The 20,543-nt window shown below is 50.7% G+C and overlaps 1 long non-coding RNA gene across 1 annotated transcript; it reads right to left on the reverse strand.

Annotated features, from left to right (window-relative positions):
• Window positions 1–10,802: 10,802 nt before the first annotated feature.
• Window positions 10,803–20,248, reverse strand: LOC138726670 (uncharacterized). Its single transcript, XR_011338464.1, has 3 exons — window positions 20,106–20,248; window positions 14,772–14,910; window positions 10,803–12,760 (listed from the first exon to the last, which is right to left on the reverse strand). It is a non-coding gene; the product is annotated as an uncharacterized lncRNA (long non-coding RNA).
• Between the last annotated feature and the right edge of the window lie 295 nt (window positions 20,249–20,543).

Genomic DNA, 20,543 nt, shown 5'->3' on the forward strand with positions numbered 1-20,543 from the left:
CAGCTGCCGTGTGTCCAGGCGTGCTTGAGGCTCCCCTTGCGGTGGCTCCGGCACTGACGCTTGCATTTTGCCCTAGGACACAGGATGAACAGAACCTGCCTGGCTCACTGCTGTGACCAGTGCATCCTGCAGCTCCTGCCAGGCTCTGGGGCTGGACAGCAATGCTGACAGTCCAGGTTTTGGTCAGGGAGCAGCAATGGAATGTGTTGACCCCTGGTTGGGTGCAGACCTCTCCCCCAGCCCTGGCAGCCCCCCCCTGGGGGTGTGTGTTCTGAGAGTGGCTCCTGAACAGCCCAGGCTGGGGCACTGCTGTAATGCCAGGGTGAGCTATGGCTGCAGTGGGGCTGGACACCCCTGAGCCCTTGTACTTTCTCCAGCCCTGGGGAATGAGGTGTCTGCTGGCGCAGGTGAGGGCTGGCCGGGGTCTCCTATCCCCCATGGCTACAGGCCCCGTGCCTGGGGTGGGAGTGGGGTTAGCACTGCTCACCTGGGGCTGCCCAGTCTCCTGCTGAAACTGCTGGATGGAGCTTCTCAGCTGTGGTGTGTGTTGCCTCCTCCACTCCTGGCGGCCCTCCACAAGAACCCTCAGGCTGGCCTGGAGGTGCAGGAACTTCTCTGGATGTGCCACATCTTGGCCACTCGCTTGCTGCTGGGGAGACCACAACATGGGACAGGCCTTTCCCGCTGGCCTCGGACAACCCTCAATCCCAGGGAGGGGACAGCCAGGGATGTCACCCAGCCCTGCCTGGGGCAGCCTCAGCAGCCCGTGGCAACGGCCCAACACAGGAGCTGGCGCAGGACACGGGCCCCTAGCCCTTCCCCCCAGCACCACCTGCCCCTTCTCTGGGAAGGACGGTCCTCACCCCAGCCGTCCTGTGCCATCCTGCTCCTCGACCGCGCTCTGTCCCTGGCACGGCACGATGCTGCCCTGCCCGCAGCTCACGCCCCGGCTGGCTTCTAGGGACAACGTAGGGAAACAGAACCTGGTGACATCATGTGCCAGGCAACTGGCTCTGGTGCATCCAGCAAGCCCCGTCCCACCGTGCTGGCGCACCCAGCATACGCAGTGAGCCTTGGGGCACCCTCGTGCCGTTACTGGGACTCAGCAGCCTCACCCTGCCCTTGCAGCCCCTCTTCTCTGTGCTACCCCATGTCCTTGTGCTGCGTCCCTGTCACCGGCCCCAGGACACGCTGCATCCCGCTGTGCCGGCCCCCAGCTCCCTGAGATGCCCCCCAGAACGGCACCGAGCTCTTGGAGGAGCCATTGACCATGTCGACTGAGGCCGCTGCTCCCTGTTTCTCCCTGTCCAAAAGGGTAAAAATAACAAGAACAAGTTGTTGGAAATGAAATTTCAATTTCTCCACGCCCTTCCCTCTCCATGCAGCTTCCCAGCACGGATCAATAGTGTTTAGACAGCCAAGGAGTATTTTTCCCCCTCTTAAAGCACCAGATCAATAACGGGAAAAAAAAACCCAACCAAAAAACCAAACCCCAAACAAATCCTTTGCCTCTGTGCACGTGTGAGCTTTAGTAAATGTGAAAGCCCTTCACCCAGGGCTTTTAGGAAGAGAGCTGGGGGTGTTTAGCCCGGAGAAGAGGAGGCTGAGGGGAGACCTCATTGCTCTCTACAACTACCTGAAAGGAGGTTGTGGAGAGGAGGGAGCTGGGCTCTTCTCCCAAGTGACAGGGGACAGGACGAGAGGGAATGGCCTCAAGCTCCGCCAGGGGAGCTTCAGGCTGGACATTAGGAAAAATTTTTTCACGGAAAGGGTGATTGGGCACTGGCAGAGGCTGCCCAGGGAGGGGGTTGAGTCCCCTTCCCTGGAGGGGTTTAAGGCACGGGTGGATGAGATGCTGAGGGGCATAGTTTAGTGATTGATGGGAATGGTTGGACTCGATGATCCGATGGGTTTTGTCCAACCTGGTGATTCTATGATTCTATGTTCAGCCAGCACACAGGGGACGGACCAGTACTGGCAGAAGGAATGAATCTCTGTCAGGTCTTGGTGGGCAGCAACCTCCAGCCAATTCCTTGGGCACCGCCCCATCCTGTTTGGCTGCAGGTCACCCTGGAGCGGGTGGGGGACAGGGGTGCCGTTTGCTGAGCGGCCAAAGGATGGTGTAAGACAGCTGGTTGGGCGTGGATGCGTGCAGCAGTGCAGATGTATGAAAACCAGTCCATAGAGGCGAAATGCTTGTAGAGAGGGGATCGCTGGCTGGTGAAACAGGGTCTCGCAGTGCCTGAATCGGGGTGCCACTGGGTGCAACCCAGGCCAGCTTGTTTGCTGGTGTGGGGAGAGCGGATGGGGCTGTGGCACCGCAGCTCGACAGCTCTGGGCAGCGTGTGGCTGCCTGGGGCCGCGCTGCAGCACGCGGGGTGTTGCGAGGCAGCAGAGCAGGGCAGCGGGTGCCAGGGCTGCCAGGAGCCAGGTGATGCCCCAGGCACACAGCGGCCGCCAGCCCCGGCTGCCTGTGCCGCAGGGCTCCTCGCTGCCGCTCAGTGAGGGTTTCACAGGTAAGTGTTTCAACTGGAAATTTCCAAGGCCAAGCTGGGCCCAGAAGGTGAACGCAGATGTACCATAATAGAAATCATCGGTTGCCATGACGACCCTCTCCACCAGCGGGGTTGCAGCCACAGGCAGTGGGAGACAGTCCTGTGAGCAGGACCACTTAACCCCCACTGCGCAGAACACAATTGAATTTACCCTAAATTTCTACCAGTGCACGGGAAAAAAATTTCCCTGCAGATTTCAATCTTGTTCGGGCAGCGGCGGCCAGGGCAGAGCTTCCTCCGGGCGCGGAGCCTCCCCAGCTGCCAGCCTCTGCCTTGCTGCTCCAGCGTGGCCTTATTGCTGCTTTAATTAAGGCCAGTTACCCTCTCCTGGCAGCACCCGGCACACACGCTGGGACAGCGCAGAGCAGCCTGGCACAGCTCGGCGTCGCTCTGTACGTGCCCAGATCTGTGGTGCCGCAGCTCACTTGCAGCCACTGATTTACATGGACTTTCATCACCTTGTTTGGCCTCATTAGTGCGTGCGGGCTGCGTAGCGCACTGCTGTGATGGTCAGCACTGTGCTGAGCTGTGCCACATCGTGCCACGCATGCTGAGCTGTGCTGTGCCCACGGACCCGACCGTGTCCTCCTGGAGCTGGGGAGCTGCAGTGGGGCTGTTATTTCTGGAGGTGCCGTGGCTGCTGGTCCCTGGGCACACCTGACCCACTGCCGTACCTGTCTTCCCCTCCAGCTGACGTGCAGCCCATCCTCTCGGTGGGTCTCATCCCTGCTCCAGTGCCTTGTGAGCCTGCAGGGCAGCCCCACAGCCCCTCGCCCGTGCTTGCATGGGTCTGGAAGGATGAGGCAGCCAAATTGGACCCTCCGCTGGGGGAGGCAGCACGGCACAGCGCTGGGGGTGGGAGTTGTCTCACTTTAATTACTGCCGTAATGTTATTCTTTTCAGTACCACGTTAATTGAAATTAAACAGCTGCCACGTTCTGGCTGGGACAAAAGTGAATCCTTTTTCATTCCCCTCCGGTTTAATGAAGACTGACGTGCTGAGAGAAAACAAAGGCGATCCAGCTGCCGCCTCTCGCCGGCACACGCACCAGCAATTACTGGGGACCCCGTGAGCCCGCAGAGATGCCCCGGAGCACCCCAGAGCTGCCAGCCCCAGGCAGCCCCATCCTTGTGCCCTGGGGTGCTTCTGCCCAAAGAGCTGAGGCGCCCACTTCGCAGGGGATGCTGGCATGGGGGCTTTGGGGGACTGTGGCGTGCCCAGGTGCTGCGTCCCGGCTTTGATCCCATCTGCTAAGCAGCAGCCGCCACCAGCCATGCCCCAGCCATGCCCATCGTCATCCTGTCCCTGTGGGCTCGGCTGCCTTCAGCTTCCCCATATTCAAAGCCACCAACAGGCCCATACAGCCTGAAAGCCTGAGCCGAGATAGCAGTGTTGGTTGAGGAGGATATTTCTCTCAAGCTTTAAGCATTTTTTGTTTTAGGACTAGGAGCTTGCTTGTGATGCCATTCACTACTTTAAAATATGCAAAATGAGGCGCTGGTACAAACCTCATTAACACCCGCCTCCAACATCATTAAGATGTTTCCAAGAAAATTAATTGAGAGACTCATTAAAAATAAATTAAGAAAAATGTGTTGCAGAGCGCCTGCTCTGAGCTCGTAAATCACGGCTCAAAGCTCCAGGCCGCTGCACAGGCAATTAACGCCAGCCAATTTGTTTTATCCTGACTGCGAAAATTAGAAAGCAGACATGGAGATTAGATTAGGGATGTCTGTCAAGCGGAACTTGGAGTGAATATTTTAGGATACAAAATGAAAATCAGGAAAACAAAGCTGCGACTTCATTCGGAGGAGCTAACGGGCAGAGGTGTGGAGGGAGGAGGGAGATTTAGATGTTTTCTGTTCCTAGGAGCAGCACCATGGCTGTATGTAGATGTACACCCATCTCGCACTCCCACGACCAGCCAGCTCTCCATTTCCATCCGTGCATCGCCAACCCTTTGTGGCTGTGAGCACAGATACCGCCTGCCCCTTTCGGGAAGCGTGAGCTCATATTGAGAGTGTGCTTTGAAGTTGCTGTGTATTACACAGCCTGAACCACCATGTCGCCTATGTATACGCTGATTACACACTCGGATTAGCAAACACAGTACAACTGGGTGAGACCAGTGCTTGGGTCTTAGTCAGCTTTGTGCCATTAGTACCCCTTTGTCCATCTCCAGCACCTTCCATCAGAGGATCTCAAGCTACTTTATATTCATGAACCGAACTGCAAAGCCCTTCTGCAAAATGAGCAAGTGTTATTAGCCCCATTTTGCACAGGGAAGCCGAAGCAGAGATAAGTTAAAGTCTTGCTTGTAACCATGTGAATGCATAAATAGCGTGTGCAGCACCAGACATCGTATCTGCACATACCAGTAGTGCGACGGAGACCCCGATGCTCTTTGTGCAGCCAAACGTCCAGCCTCGACTGCGGCAGGACCAGCCGTGGTGCACATGAGGGGGCAGTTTGCAAACAACCCTCCAGACAGCTAAGAAAAATGCAGGTCACCGTGTCCCGCCTGTGATCGGCTGCATAACAGGAACAGATCTGGAGTGACCCGGCAACGTGGCCCTGGAGCAAAGGCTGGCTCTGCCCCCGACACGGACCTGCCGCCTGGGGAGCCAAGGGGCTGTGTGTGGCACTGTCACATGTTCTGCTTCTCACAGGGAACCAATACTGGTCTCCACCATGGCTGGATGTTATTTCCTAGCGGCCATCCTAAGTGGCCAGGTTTCAGAAAGCAATGATTGTGCTTTCGCATGTGGGAAACATGAAAAAATCCCTGGATGGGGCAGACTTTAAATCCTTATTTTCTTTGCTCTTTCATCTGATGTTGTCTAGACATGTCCAATGTTCATGTCCTAAGGTCCAACTCCATAATGCACTCGAGGGTTTTGAGTGGTACTTTAAAAGGCAAACTCTCCAACTATGTAAGTTGTTTAACTGCACTTTAACCTGGCTTTCTTTGACAGCCCCTTTTTACTGTCCCCTCAGTATGGAGGGAATGCTGCCTGCGAGCAGCCACTGGATGTCAGCTCAGTTAAATTTCAGTATTCAACGTGTATCCTAATAATACAGAGCCCCTCCCGGAACCCTGTCTGGTCCGACTGGCACCATCAAGCCCATTGATGGGTTTGTTTCGCCAGTGCAGTATTTCTACTGGAAGCACCTTTTAAGATAAGGAACTGCCACCACGTGTGAGCCTGCAGGTTAGTGCACAGGCTTTCCCCCACCGACCTCACCCCAAACGCTGCCTCATTGTCTCCACGTGGGTTCCTGTGTGCGATTTCTTTCCCAGTGCCCAATGTCTTGCAATGGAGCAAATGGAAAGGAAAAAATCAGTTTGGAGTAAAACCCAGATGGGATCACTTTAACACGAATGAGCTCTTAGAGCACGCAGAGAAGCACAGAGGATGGTGAACTCCTCCAGCAACTGCGAGGCACCTACATCAGAGAAGACAGCAGTAACTTAACCTAACGAAAGAAAACAAAGAAATGACTGATTAACTCATTAATGACAAATTCATGCACACAGGGAAGGGGAAACAGCAAAGAAGGCATCCCAGCACTACACAGACTCTAGATACTGTGGTATGCCAGGTGATATTAAGTCACTGCAAAATGTTAGATTGGCTTTCAAGAGCAAAGCACAGACACTGCTCAAGCAGTGCAGAGACCTGTCCTGGGAGCAGGGGCTTGGTGGAAGACGTGGTGGTCTTGGAGATTAGTCAGTGGCTTGTGGGCGCTGAGTGGAAGCTGTGGGCCAAGGAGTCAATACCATTGCTGAGCTGGCGACAGGCACATCTCAACACATTTCAATAAGGAGCTGTGGTCTCTTGGTGGTGATGGGAGCTCGTGTGCTCCCTGTGCTCCTGGTGCAGGGGGATGTTGGAGCTCTGGGAAGGGCTCCAAGAGGAACCACAGACACTGCCTCTGCCTGCAAGACTCAAGTGATGCTGCCAGCAGGGTTTAGTGGAGAGGATAGTGAGAGGTAATTTGCTCATAAAGCTGTACGCAAGTGGTTTTGTGGAGAACAGAGTTGATAACAGAAGCTCTTAGGTCCAGCAGGTGAAAGTACATCTCAATCTGATGACTGTAAGATGAAACAAGCCAAACTTAAACTGGAAATAAAGCATATGCATTAACAGTTAACTCACAGCAGAGTAAACTGAATGCTACAGGAGATGTGCCAGGACATTTAAAACAAGGTTTGGACAGCTTGTCTCCATCTTTGTTCACCCAGCTACTGATTCCAAAGCACACTTTTGTTCTGGTGGTCCTGTGTTGCAGTAGGAGACCTTGTGCTGGTTCTTACTGTCCCCTTTAGTGCCTTGAGCCACACACTCATCCTTGGGCTTGTGCTTAGCGGGGTGATCCAGGCTCTGGGTAAGCTGCTGCAGAAATGCTGAAAGAGATCTTGGACTGAAAGCTTTATTCGGGTTTTCAGTCCTGCTTGGTGGGGGCTGCGCAGCAGGTGAGCAGAGGTTATGTGCACATCAATATTCGCAGGCTGAGGGGCTCATGGACATGGTCATGTCAACCACACAGGCTGGACGCCTTCTGAAACGCTTCTTGTTTGCAGCTAAAAGTTTCCATCTCGACCCTTTTCATGAAGATGCATTTAATTCACGTGTTTGATGAACCTCCTTTCAACTGAGTTACAGAATGTGTGGAAAAAAGCATGTAAAAAATTAAATGACTAGTGATAAAAATAATTCTAACCGCAGGAAAAAACAGCTACATTATTTTAGCTTAACCAGGCTCCATCATCATGTGGCCTAACTCTTTCCCAAGAGGCAAACACTTGTAAATACAACAAAAATGCTTTTGAGCATAGGGAGGCCAGGGAGGGGGCAAGAGTAAAAATGAAGGGACCCTCAGTCTAATCCCACTGTCTCCCTCAACCCAACCATGGAGTGATCTCTGGATGTCATTTGTATTACTGAACTTAAAAAGAAAGCTTCAACTAATCAGAACTGCTCCCATTGCCCTATATGCACTACAGAATTCAAGCAGATGCCTAAGACCTGATAAAGGAGAAGACGACAGCTGTAGTAACGGCTGACATCCCACAATTTAGAAGCTTTGTGCTTTTTTATCGTTCCACGGGTCTGCTGGGACCAGGGTCTGGTGGGGACTGCTGGGCTGCAGGTCTGTGCTGGCGGCAGTCCGCATGGAGAAGATGACTCACTCAGGAAGGTTCCCAGGTTCTTTGTGGTTTCGGCACTCAGACCATGACCGGAGGCAAGGGAGAAGGAAAAAGGGAATCCTAGAACATCTGGATCTCACCAGCAGGATTTAACAGGGAATGTGTTTATCGTCTGATATGAAACTATGAGACAACCAACGGGCATCTAAAGCTAGGGAGCTCTTTCACCTCTAGGGACAGACACAATACGAGAAATGATAGGTAGGAGAAGTAGAAATGTCTTCATGACTGTCCATTGACGCTGGCTCTTCAACAGTGCCAAGTCAAATAAACCGAGCGGTGCGAAATTTATTTGGGGAAGGGTTAGTCCAGAGCTCTTTGAAAAGCTAGGCTGGAGACCTTACCACTGCCTACAACTATCTGAAAGGAGGCTGTAGTGAGGTGGGTGTTGGTCTCTTCTCCCAAGTGACAGGTGATAGGAGGAGAAGGAATGGCCTGAAGTCGAGCCAGGGCAGGTTCAGATTGTACACTAGGAAAAATTATTTCACGGAAAGGGTTCTTAGGCACTGGCAGAGGCTGCCCAGGGAGGTGGGGGAGTCACCATCCCTGGAGGCGTTTAAAAGACGGGTAGATGAAGTGCTTAGGGATATGATTTAGTATTGGACAGGTATGGTTGGACTTGATGACCTCAAAGGTCTTTTCCAACCCAGTGATTCTATGAAAAGCTGCAGCGAGCTCCATCACTTGAGGATCGCTTATTGCTTTTAGGGACAAATTCCACAAAGGAAACACAGAGCAGCCTGGCAGAGCTCGCTGCGTGGAGTGGGTGCCGGTCTCTTCTCTCAAGTAACAAGCAATAGGACGAGATGAAATGGCCTCAAGTTGTACCAGGGGAGGTTTAGATTGGAGAGTAGGAAACATTTCTTTGCTGAAAGGGTTCTCGGGCACTGGCAGAGGCCGCCCGGGGAGGCAGGGCGCTCAGGGATGTGGTTTAGCGATGGATGCGCACGGTTGGATTCCATGACCTGAAGGGTCTTTTCCAACCAAACGATTCTATGAGACTGGAAAGGAGGCAGAAGGGGACCCGGAGCCTCGAAGAAAGCGGGAGTCCGAAAAGCAGGGGGGCGTTAAAAAGGGTGGGGAAGGTCTGAAGGGGAGCGGGAAGGACGCTGTGAGGGCGAGGGCAGCGTGAGGCCCGCAGGGAGCGGCCCGGAGCCGCCGCCCCGCCCTGTTCCGCCGCCGCCCGGCAGGGGTCGCCCTCGTCCCGCGCTGCGCGGCGCCCGCACCTTTGTTCTCCCGCAGCTCCGGGCCCGGCCTGCCCCCCCCCCGCCTCAGCGGGCACCGCGGAGAGAGACTCCGGGGGGAGGGAGGGGAAAAAGAAGGGGGGGGGGGGGAAGAAAGGGGGAAAAAGAAGGGGGGGGGGGAAAGAAGGGGGGAAAAAGGGGGGGGGGGGGAAGAAGGGGGGAAATGGCAAGAGGGGAAGGGGGGAGAGAAAAGAGAAGGGAGAGAAATAGAAAAAGAGGAGAGAGAGAAAGAGAGAAGGGAGAGGAAAGCAAGAGAAGAGAGAAAAGAGAAGGGAGAGAAAAGAGAAGGGAGAGAAAAGAGAAGGGAGAGATAGAAAAAGAGAGAAGGGAGAGAAAGAGAGAAGGGAGAGAAAGAGAGAAGGGAGAAAAGGGAGAGAAAGAGAAAGAGAGAAGGGAGAGGAAAGAAAGAGAAGGGAGAGAGAAGGGAGAGAAAGAGAGAAGGGAGAGAAAAGAGAAGGGAGAGATAGAAAAAGAGAGAAGGGAGAGAAAGAGAGAAGGGAGAGAAGGGAGAGAAGGGAGAGAAGGGAGAGAAGGGAGAGAAGGGAGAGAAGGGAGAGAAGGGAGAGAAGGGAGAGAAGGGAGAGAAAGAGAGAAGGGAGAGAAAGAGAGAAGGGAGAGAAGGGAGAGAAGGGAGAGAAAGAGAGAAGGGAGAAAAGGGAGAGAAAGAGAAGGTAGAGAAAGAAGGGAGAAAAAGAGAGAAGGGAGAGAAGGGAGAGAAAGAGAGAAGGGAGAGAAAGAGAGAAGGGAGAGAAAGAGAGAAGGGAGAGAAAGAGAGAAGGGAGAGGAAGGAAAGAAGGGAGAGAAAAGAAAGAGAAGGGAGAGAAAGAAGGGAAATGGAAGGAAGAGAGGGAGAGAAAGAAGGGAAGGGGAAAGAAAGAAGGGAAGGGGAAAGAAGGGGGTGTCCTAGCCCACTGCAGCAGCCAAGTGGATTCATGAAAGGGAAAAATGGGAACTTTTTGTTTGTTTGTGGAATTTTAATGAGCTGTAAAGGTTATTTCTCTGTAGTTTGAGCGATAATTTCCAATTCTCTGTATTTGTAGGAAACTGGCAGCTCTGGTCTAATCCCATTTGGGTGCCATCGAGGGCACACGCCACATGTTTGGCTGGCAAGGGATATCAACAGACATAAATGATCAGCAGCGTGGCCAGAGTCTACAGGGGAGAAATAACAAACAGGAAAGTCTTGTGTAGCTTTGCATTCTACAATGAAAATGATTCTCATTATCCTTCCCAGGGTCTCAGCCAGCTCCTTGAAAAATACTTATTAAAAAAACATTGCAGCTCTTGGGAAGGGTACCCCTCCAGAGAATGGAGAAAGAACGAACTGGATGTGTAAAAACAGAGTGAGAGGAAACGGCCACAGCGGCAAAAAGAGGTAGAAACCTGCCCTATTGCATTTCCAGCACAGACAGAGAGCCCAAGACAAACCATGGAGGAGACAGAAGCACTCTGCCCCCTTTTTCCCTCCATCCCCCAACTTGTTCCCATCAAACATTGAGGATGGAGGGACGATGAGGCAATTGGTGGTGCATACGGGGGCCCACCTAGCCCAGACACACAGAAAGCAACCTTTGACATTCTTGTTGCTCGAACACTAGCTTAGCTGGATTCATCCACTGCAGATGCTAATGCTGGAGGAAGCCTGGGGACGTCACCAAGAGCGCAGGGGCAGCTGCCTCCTGTGTCTTCCCAGGTCCCTGGGAGGGACAGGCCCAGTGTCACAGAAATACTGAGCAGGAGCCTCTTTAGATCATCTAAGTCCAAAACACCTGCGCAAGTAGGGTCAGGCTACCCAGGGCTGTGCCTTGTTGAGTTCTAAACACCCCGGGTAAGAGGAATGCCCACATACTGGTGATGCCTTTCTCAGTGCTGTCTTGTACTTACTCCATCACGTCTACCTTTTCCACCACTGCTATTGCAAGCTGCATCTTGGTTTTTTTGTGTCTGTGAGTTATAGATGTACATAAGCTGCCACAAGTTTCTAGGAGGAACCAAGAACTAGAAATCAGCAGAAAGCAGAGATCCTGCTGGAAGAAGGAAGGAGTGAGTGAAGGAAAAGCAGTGCTGCTCAGGTCTGGTCATAGAACGTAATGCCTCATCGGTTCTTGCAGTTACATTCACTAAAGCCATTGGAAGATGAATGGCACACCTGGACAGCCTCATCAGTATTGGCTTTGGGGGCTCCTCTCAAACCAGCAGCAATGGCAACAGCAGGTGGGAAAAGATAACAGGAAAACCTCCACAGGGAGGTATGGGCATGGGAATGCAGAAATAGAGGGAGATAAAGAGGATTCTCATGCGCTTCCTTTCCTTACGGTTAAACTTAAATTTCTGGATGAAAAGAAATGAGTATTCTAAAATACAGAAAAGATAAAGCATAAAACCCAGAAGAAACAAAGTTAAGACCATACTACCGCTGCATAGAAAGCTTCATTAACCCCATTGCTACAGCAATAATCAGAGCACAAAAACCCAATAGGAGTGGTGCAAAGGGATTGACTGCCAAGGAAGGAAGTACGGCATTTACCATCTCTTGATTTCTTCAAGTCCAGTTGAACGCCCTTCTGAAGCTGCCTTTGTCAAACAAGTTATTGAATTCAGCAGTAACACGGAGAAATTTTCTTGACTGCAGGTACAGAAGGTCAGACTGCATGAGCCCTTCCTGCTCACTCTGTGAATCTGTAGAAAGGAAATGTGAAGAAGGACTAAGAGAACATGCCATTATTTGTATTCTTCAATAGTAGACCTAATTTCAGCACTTATCTGCAGGGGCTACCACAGCATTCCCCGGTTAGGTGTGCTTGTGCCGAATGGTGAAAGGTTACTGAGAGCCACCAAGCAGAACGCTTGAGCGACGAAGCCAGCCTCTCTCCAGCGATGAACCGTGCAGACTGTGTCAGCTGAAGTGCGTGGGCCGGTTCCTGTGTGACACGGGCTGTCAGCAGGCCTGTGGCCTGTAAAACAATGGGCTTTGTGCTTGGTACGGTAAGCGAAGGTGGGATCTCAGAAGGAATCGTCGTGAAACGGTGACCATATTCAACAGGCGTGGGTGTTTTGTTCGAGGAGGTTCTGTGTCCAAGCACAAGGCAAACGTGGGCCGTTCCTAGCAGTTCTACCTGACCTGACCACGAGTTGTGGTTCAGTGAAGAGTAGGCTCCTGATATCTTCCCACAGTGTTATGCAGCCTCTCAGGCAGGGCTGGTACTCAAGGGTAGCCATGCCTGACAGAGGACAGAGCTGCAGTGTTGTGACACTGATCTTAACTCATCATTTCTTCTTTATCAGATGTTTAGCAGCTGTTCCCAGTCTTGAAGGTACCAGACACAGCAAGGTGGGTTTAAACCTGCTAAAGTTCTGGGGCATTTGCACTTTCTTCCTTACAAGATTTCCCTTGCAGGCCCAGCTGCTGTGACTCTGGTCCCTCCTCAGGGGTGAGGGCTTGGGGCTGTGCTAGATAAAACCAGATACAGATGGAGACATGGTTCTATGGAAATGTTTGCTCAGTGTCCAGAGGCAGCCCAAAAGGCAAACTGACTGTTAAGAATTATTAGGAAAATAATGGAGAGCAGATCACAGTGTTGCCACTGAATAGATTCATAGTGGAAGCTGCATTGTGATTACCATATGCAGCTCTGGTCTGCCTCTCTCAAGAAAAATAGAGTTGGAAGGATTTCAGAGAAGAGCAACAAGGGTGATCAAATACAAAGAATATTTTCCATATGAGGAAAAAGTAGATAGTCTTTTTAGCCTGGAAAAGAAATAACTGAAGAGGATTAGAAAATCAGGTTGTCTGCAGGATCATTTCCCATTGTCCCGTTAACGTAAGAACTGGCAAGCAGCCTATAAATTGGCAGGTAACAACTACAAAACAAAAACCACTTCTTTTTTTTAATGTCATATGTTGTGTCAGACTGCTTTGTGCAGGATATGATGTTCTCCCAAAGTTTATGTGCATTCAGAAAGAAATGAAACAGTTGAATGGGAGCTGAGGCTCCCTGAGGCCTTAGGGACTGCCCCATAAACTCCTACAGGGACCCAACTGCACCAGGGGAGTCTCAGAGAAGCAAGGTACTGCAGCTCCCAGCTGAGAAATCAGCTGCTCCCATCTGGAAATGTGGGAGCCCAGTTCATGCTTTAGGAAGAGCATTTGGTCATATCACACGCAGGCTGTTAGTGAGCAGATGAAGTGCTAGAAGACATGCACAGAACTGTACAGCCACGCACTGATGCCAGCCTCCTGCACACACCTGGATTGCTCAGCTGGGAGTTTTGAGAGAACTGCAGAGCTTTGCCTACCATCATCAGGACGAGGGTTGGCTCAGCCACGACTCCAGTTGCCCGTATTGTCTTGCTCATTGCCCTGAATCTGTGCTCCAGCCCCACTGAGATCAGAAAGCTCTTGTTTACATTCCAGCCAATTTGAAAAAGATACAGTATGGGCAAAAGGAAACCCTCGCAGCTACTCCAACAGCATTTGCTGCTTTGAGCCTTGACCTGCTTCTAACACTAGTGGTTATCTGATAGTTTTCCAGGAGGCCACGGATCTCCCAGGTTGGTGCAAGCATGCTACTCCTCCTTTGGTCAACTGGAGTGCTGGTTTTGGCCACAGCAACTGATGTCTGTCAGAAACTTGTATAAAAACCTTCAATAAGCTGTGGAGAGCAAGATGGACGAAAGTGGCTTCCTGGTGGGTGCAAAACTGCACTGTTATTTCTGCTGCACACAGTACTGGGCTCTCTGTCACATATCTCATTTTCATGTGGAATTTGTCTGGGCAGCTGCCATTCCCGCAAGACAACTTCAAATAAGTGAAATGAATGACTGTATTTTTGTATTACACAATGTGATTCCAAATACCCCAGTGCAGATAAGCTAGCCAGATTCCAGGAATCAATCACCAAATCGCACCATCTCCTGGAGCAAGCTACCAGTGGAGAAACTGAAAACAGGTTTTTTTGTAGTTATACTGAAAACTTCACAGCCGATTTTAAGCCTCTTAGGCAGCATAATACTGAACGTAAGTCCCTGCTGTGGGCTATCGACTTCAGTATGTGCCAAGCTGCAGGGAACACCCCGTGCCATGCCTGCATGTGACACAGTGCTTCCCTGCACCAGCAGTGTGACTCAGATCAGAGCCCAGCTTCCCAGGATTTCCCATCAGCATCCTTTAAGATTGCCATCCAGCAGAAGGGATCTATGCAGCCACAAGGTGCAATGCACCAGGAAACAGCATCATCTTCAAAACACACAAAGGGATTAGCACAGTCTGAAAACAGCAACACGCTGCCCTCTGTTCAGGGGTGGAGACATGCTGCCTGCTGGGGCCTTGGGGATGGAGGAATCTAGCCCTTCAGATGTCGCTTTCCCAGGTCAGGTGTGCTTGTAAGTGCGCAACGTGCCAAAGTAATTGCACATTTTTGCAGTGTAAATCCTAACCCAACTTCCCTCAAAGCATCTGCTCTCATGCTGCCATGGCATCAGGGAATGTCTGCATGGTGGAATGCAAGGATGACCTTAAATATTTGTAATTAATTAAGAGCAGTGCTGTTTTGGTGCTGTAGGACCACACCAAGGCCACAGATTGTTCACGGCCCCTGCGTGTTGGAGCAGCAGGCAGCATTCAGTGCTCAGCCACGCTTTGGCAGCGCTGGTAACTGATGTCCTGTGCATGCGGCATCAGAGTAAGAAGCATAATTGCTGGTTATGTGATCTTTATTGTTCCCTGCTTTCCCTGTGCTTTTGTCCCATCTCACACCTACCTTCTTCCAGAACTGCTCCAGTGCATCAGAGTTCCGTAAAGTCTCCCGATATATGGAACTGATGGGACACTTTGTAGGACTTCTTAAAGCATCCAGATGGGTACTCCTTTAGCCAAGCCCTTTCTTACAGCTCTTCCACCTACCAACACAAGGAATACAAGTCAGACAATCCAAGGTGATTTCCTTTGGCACCTAGTAAAAGAGTTGCTCGATGGGTGATATGGGCAGCTTATCAGAGCAGCTCCTGGAGGTGAACTGCTAGGTTCCATTCCTATTGTCACTTCCAGCAGTGCCTCTTCTTTGTCACACACTTCCTATTCTGCTGCACACAGCTCTGCAGTGATCTAGCAGTCACAAATCCTCCATCTTTTTACCATGCAGTGATTCTCCGACACCATTATTTCTGTATACTTTCCACCACAAAAAGAGAAGAGGCCAATACTGAGCTGCAAGGAGCATTCAAGCCCGTGTATCCCTTTCCTTTCTCTGTTAGATCACATTGGCTAGTGGCATAGCATGGTAAGCAGCCAAATATCACATTAGAAGAGCAGTTTTAGCAAGGGTAACTCTGCCCAGCCCACTTCCGCATGGTAACCAAGAACACAGTGAGTAAAAGGGGCCTCAGCTCCAGTTTGGAAATGCTCCCCAAATTTCTGGAGTTTGTTAATACAATATCAAAATTATGGGCTACACCAATTTCCATTCCTTTCTTTCATTCTAAATTAAAGACCATATACTGAAGACTCTCACTTCAAAAAAACAGCCAGGCACTTTCTAATATCAAGCAAAACGCCTGAAGAATAAATTGCTCCTATCAGAAATAAAGCATTTTAGTTCTGCCACAAGCAGAGAGATCTGTGTTTATAAGTCTCTCCAAAGGCAACTCCATCTTTCCTCCTTTCCTCTCATTTTCTTTTGATGCACAAAGCCTGCATACTGCAGTGCTGTGATTGGATTCAGCTTTGGAGCAGTGTAATTGTAAATATTCATTGGAATCCAAGCTAGTTTTCCCAAGTCTCTCTTAAAGGCTCTGCAGCTATACAAACAGCCGTGGCTCTGCATTAGCCTCACAGCCTGGAGGCTGCCTATTTCTCCACAGCCCCAAAGACTGCTCCTTCAGAGGCTGCATGGAGAGAAATCAGCCTTGCAGACCATTTTAGTCAGTGCTTTATTATTTTCTTTATTCCCTCTTTAACGTTTGTGTTGTAGAACTGACTCTCAGACCCAGGTACCCCATGGGGTTCCTTGCCAGTGTCTACACAAAGGTGAACACAGTTCACCTTCACTCCCTGTTCCCACGGGCTGTCGGGGCTGTGTGTCTTTCTAGCCCCGTTGATCTACAGATGGTGCTGGGATGGCTGTGTGAGCTTGCTCTGTTCCCTGATGTGCGCTACGTGCCTGTGCACATTCCACCCTCCCACTGAGGACCCATAAACCAGGTGGGTGCAGCTTAGCACTAACATGGCCATGAGGCTCTGTGGGTAGGCAACACACATCTCGCTGGAACCGCACCCCTCTTGGTTACTGAGAAGAAAGCAGATCAACCACTGATATCGAGGCAATTGTACCTCTCCATGACTGCACTCAAGCAGTAGGAGGTAGGCAAAGGGCACTAGACTCCTACAGCCATCCCGGCAGAGGCCAAACCTTTCCGTCAGTCAGACCCTGATCTCCGTGTTACTTCGGCACAGCAGGACTACATGGCATCAAGCTGAACTTTCTCTGCCGGTGGTCTCTGATGGACAGCCATGTCCTGCACAAATCATTTACAAAGCAGCACAAGTAAGAAACTGCACACAGCTATTCTACTGAGAATAGAAATTGAATCCAAAAGTTCCGATAGCAAATCTATGCTCCCATCTCCGCCTCGTCTACTCAAATGTTTACCACCAAGGATGGAACTACACTGCTCAGGCCAAAGCCCGAGGCGCAGCAGCACATGTCATGCAGATGGTGGTATCTGAGCCTTCATCACCCACTGACATCCTCCAGGCTCTGCTTGCTCTTCTCAGCAGATGTTAAAGCACATGTTCTGGCTACTGGGTAACCTGTGACCAGATAAGTTGGTAGGAAAAAGGGGCAAAATCTAGCTTTCTCTCCACATGCCAGTTCCTGGGTGCAGCTCAGCAAAGAAAGCACCTACCAGCTCCAGCAGAAGCTGTGCATGTTGCTGGATGCAGTACTAAAGGGAGCAGCTGAGAGGTGTCCCCTGTACAGTTCTATCCCTTGCTGCAGCACTGTTTGCCTGATCCTTGTCTACTTCAGTCAGGACCCCAGCACTGAGGCCTCTGCTCACCCTGTGGAGCACGTCTTCATCCAGGAGCATCCTGGACAGCAGGCTCCTCTGGAACACGTGAAGGAGCACCAAGTTGTCAGCTCAGTATATTCAGGTGAGTGCTAAGGCTCCAGCATGAAAGATTAGGCAGGTCCACTTACTTGTCCTTCCAGAGGGCTGGAAGAGGAAACTGTGCGTATGGAGACCTCCAGCCCATGACACTCAGAACAGAGAACGCTGTTCCCTGAGAAGAGAGCTGAAGGAACATCACTAACGAGGAAGATAGACAGGGGAGTTCCCCAAGTCTCCAGGACCTGACACCCAGCCTGGAGCACCAGCAAGGTCAATGGCATGAGAAGACACCAGTCCTTTTGCTGCACGGCCCTGGTGCAGAGAAGTCTTCCTGGCATGAGCTGGAAGCACAGTCCTTCCTTCCAGCTCCATTTTCCAAAGCAGCGAGAGCGGCATTCTTCAGAGCTCCTGCTATGATGATTTATCCAGGTCACGGTGAGGACAGCTGGCTAACTGAGGTTAACAGCTTTCTCGGTTTCATTTCAGAAAGACATTAGCATGGGGGCTGTATTAAACAACGATATGCCAAATCCTGATTCATTCACCAGGAGAGCTCATGATCAGGTGGGGGACTCGGCTGACAGGCAGGGTTGTGCTGCTAGCCTTTCCTTAAAGGGCAGGACCATAACTCATGCTCCTAATGCTTTATTACACCTGACGCTCCTTGAAGAAGGCTTCTGGTATGTGCAGCCTGCTGCAGGCATCCTGGGACTGCCAGCCATGGGGACTTGAAGCCCCCAAACCAGGAGATTTATCAGTAACTGTGTCTGGCTAAAAAACCCAACCCAACCCGAAAAATATTGAGGCCCTTCTGTCTGGAAGAAGGATCACGGAAAAGAAATACGACAGAGGTCTAGAAAATCGGAAGTATCGCAGGAAAGGTGAGTAAGGAATGATTGTTCATTGGTTCCCAATAAAACAACAGAAATTGTCAGGGGACAGGTATGAAATAAACAAAAGGAGGTGGTTCTACATCCCACTCATGGTTAAGCAGTGCAAATGACTGCTACAAGACATTGCAGAAGCTGGATAATAACCGAGTTATAAAAATAGTTTGACAAGTTATGGATGAAAATTCTTCAACGGCTGTAAAAAACAAAGACTCCTGCTTGGGCTCAGGAAGCCCCTTCACCACAGAATGTGGGTGAACATCTTGGAGCAGTATCACAAGCTTCCCCTGCTCTTCCCCACGGTAAAAGACCTCTTTCCCAAGCATGGGCGTAAGCTGCTGCCAGACACAGAGCTAGGTGGAACACTGTTCTAACCCAGAATTGTTATGTTTTTATGTAACAGGGCTTGATGTTCAGTACTTTAACTGGGAGGTTTGCAAGAGAAAGTGTAGAGCTGGGCCGTTTTATCTGCTACTTTCACACCCAAACCAAGCAGCTGGGCTCACCTGAACTCAGTATCAGTGGATGGAGGGAGAGGAACGGAGTAAGACTATAAGAACTATGAGAAGAAAGAGAAGTGTGACTCCCACCCTGCCATGCTGTCCTTGCACTAATCAATATACAGTCACCCGTATGCATACACAGAACAAAACACAGGCACAGTTGCAGATTCATTTGTCTTCCACCATTCATGCACACAGACAAAGGTACCCAGCCTTCACCAGTTGGCAAGTGGAAAATAGGCTCACAACATGTGATTCAGCCTACATGCTGTGCTGTCTCTTCTCCCTGCCTGCCCCCCCCAGTGACTTGGAAATAAACAGAACAATATCTCGTTATTTTCCTTCAAATGTAATGAACATAATCACTGCATCATAGTTATACATGATGTAATATATATATAGTTCCAATATCTTCATATTCATATGAACAAATCAATCATCACCAAATTAAGTGAAACAAGATGTTTCCACTTTGAATAATAAGGTGTGTGTTTCTCACCCCCCACCAATTTTAAAATGCTGCCCTCTGAGCTGCTGCTCAGACAAACCAGCTGTGCTGAGTTCATTCCTGCTATCCCGCATGCTGGTGACTGATACTCCAAATACAAGACTACCTGGTTTAGTCTTCCAGAACACTGATAATATTTAACTATCAAGTTGATAAAATAGACATAATTTTTCTGGTTTATGGGGTGCTGAAAGAGATTAGAAGTGGGTACCACGGAGGAGAGATGCAGGTTAAGCAAGTAATCCTGCAGTGTGCAGCAACAGTAGCTGCAGGTTTTCAGGATCATCTCTCTTCACCTCTGTTTGTCATATGGATCTGAATAACAGCTTGTGGTCAAAATCCGCTCACAACTACAGGTGCCTGAGAGGACTTCAGGCAGACAACCCTATGGCTGAGGAGACGGGGAAGCAGCACGCTTTCCCAAGCCAGATTCACATGCAGAAGGAATACGCTGTCTGAGCCAACAGTCTGACTCCTGGCAGCTTCTGAAATACAGGGATCGGAAGAGAAGAACTGTAGCAGGACAGGGGTGAACAAAGCCAGCACAAAGAGGACTGGCACAAGCACCACCCAGGAGGCCTCCTGTCAGGTCCACAGGGAAAGGAGGGTACTTCCACCCTAATTGTCTGCACGTCCTGGAGCAAACAGAGGATTTTATCCACAGCAGCATGGCTGAACAGATCTGAACAAGCTCCATCTCCTGGCTCACTACGTGTCACAGTTACCACTGGCTAGGACATAGCTGTCCTGGGAGGCATTGTCTCTGATGGCCACCCTGTTCTCTCTAAGGAGCACAGCAGCAGGAGAACGTCCAGGACATCTGTGCATTACGGCAGTCACACCCTCAAATCAAGTGCAATCCCAGCACTTATTTACAGTCAGCAGAGCTGTAACTGCCTCCCTAGTTCCCTGGACTTTTCCCTCCTCCCTGGGAGTTGACAGACTCTACTTCTACATCATTAGCCCTTCCTTATGCTCCCATGTAAACGAGAAGAGCGGATTATCACTATTGCTGTGAATGCATTCAATAAAGTTCCCTTCCCAGCATGGGCTACCAAGCTAGAGCGGAATGGCGTCTTCTCCTACCTGCTTTTGGGCTTCCTCCTGCAGCTGGTGGCTGGCCTCCACACCCAGGCAGAGCCGCTGGATCCGGCTGCATTTCTGCTCCAGTTCTGCCTGCCTCTCCCTCTGCTTGGTCTGCAGTTGATAGATCCTCTGCTCTTGAGCATCCAGCTATTGACCCGCCCAGGGAAAGAAAGAAAAAATGGAAAAAAAAATCAATTAATACTAAACGGCTTAACAAAACCCCGAACAGCACAGGCCTGATGCTGCTGGGGGTGGGGATTGTCGGGAGGAGACACCCGCCCGCACACATTAGCTGCAAAAACCTGATGTTCTGGGGACAGGAAGCCAATATGGTAGGTGTGATCTGACACGCACGCTCGCGGCAGCAGAGATATGTCCAGCTCGGGGAAGGCAGAGGCTCTGCTGCACCAGGGTATCTGCCACTTTCTGCTCATGGAG

The sequence above is a fragment of the Phaenicophaeus curvirostris genome, chromosome 14 (assembly GCF_032191515.1).
Source record: "Phaenicophaeus curvirostris isolate KB17595 chromosome 14, BPBGC_Pcur_1.0, whole genome shotgun sequence".
NCBI classification, from domain to species: domain Eukaryota; kingdom Metazoa; phylum Chordata; class Aves; order Cuculiformes; family Cuculidae; genus Phaenicophaeus; species Phaenicophaeus curvirostris.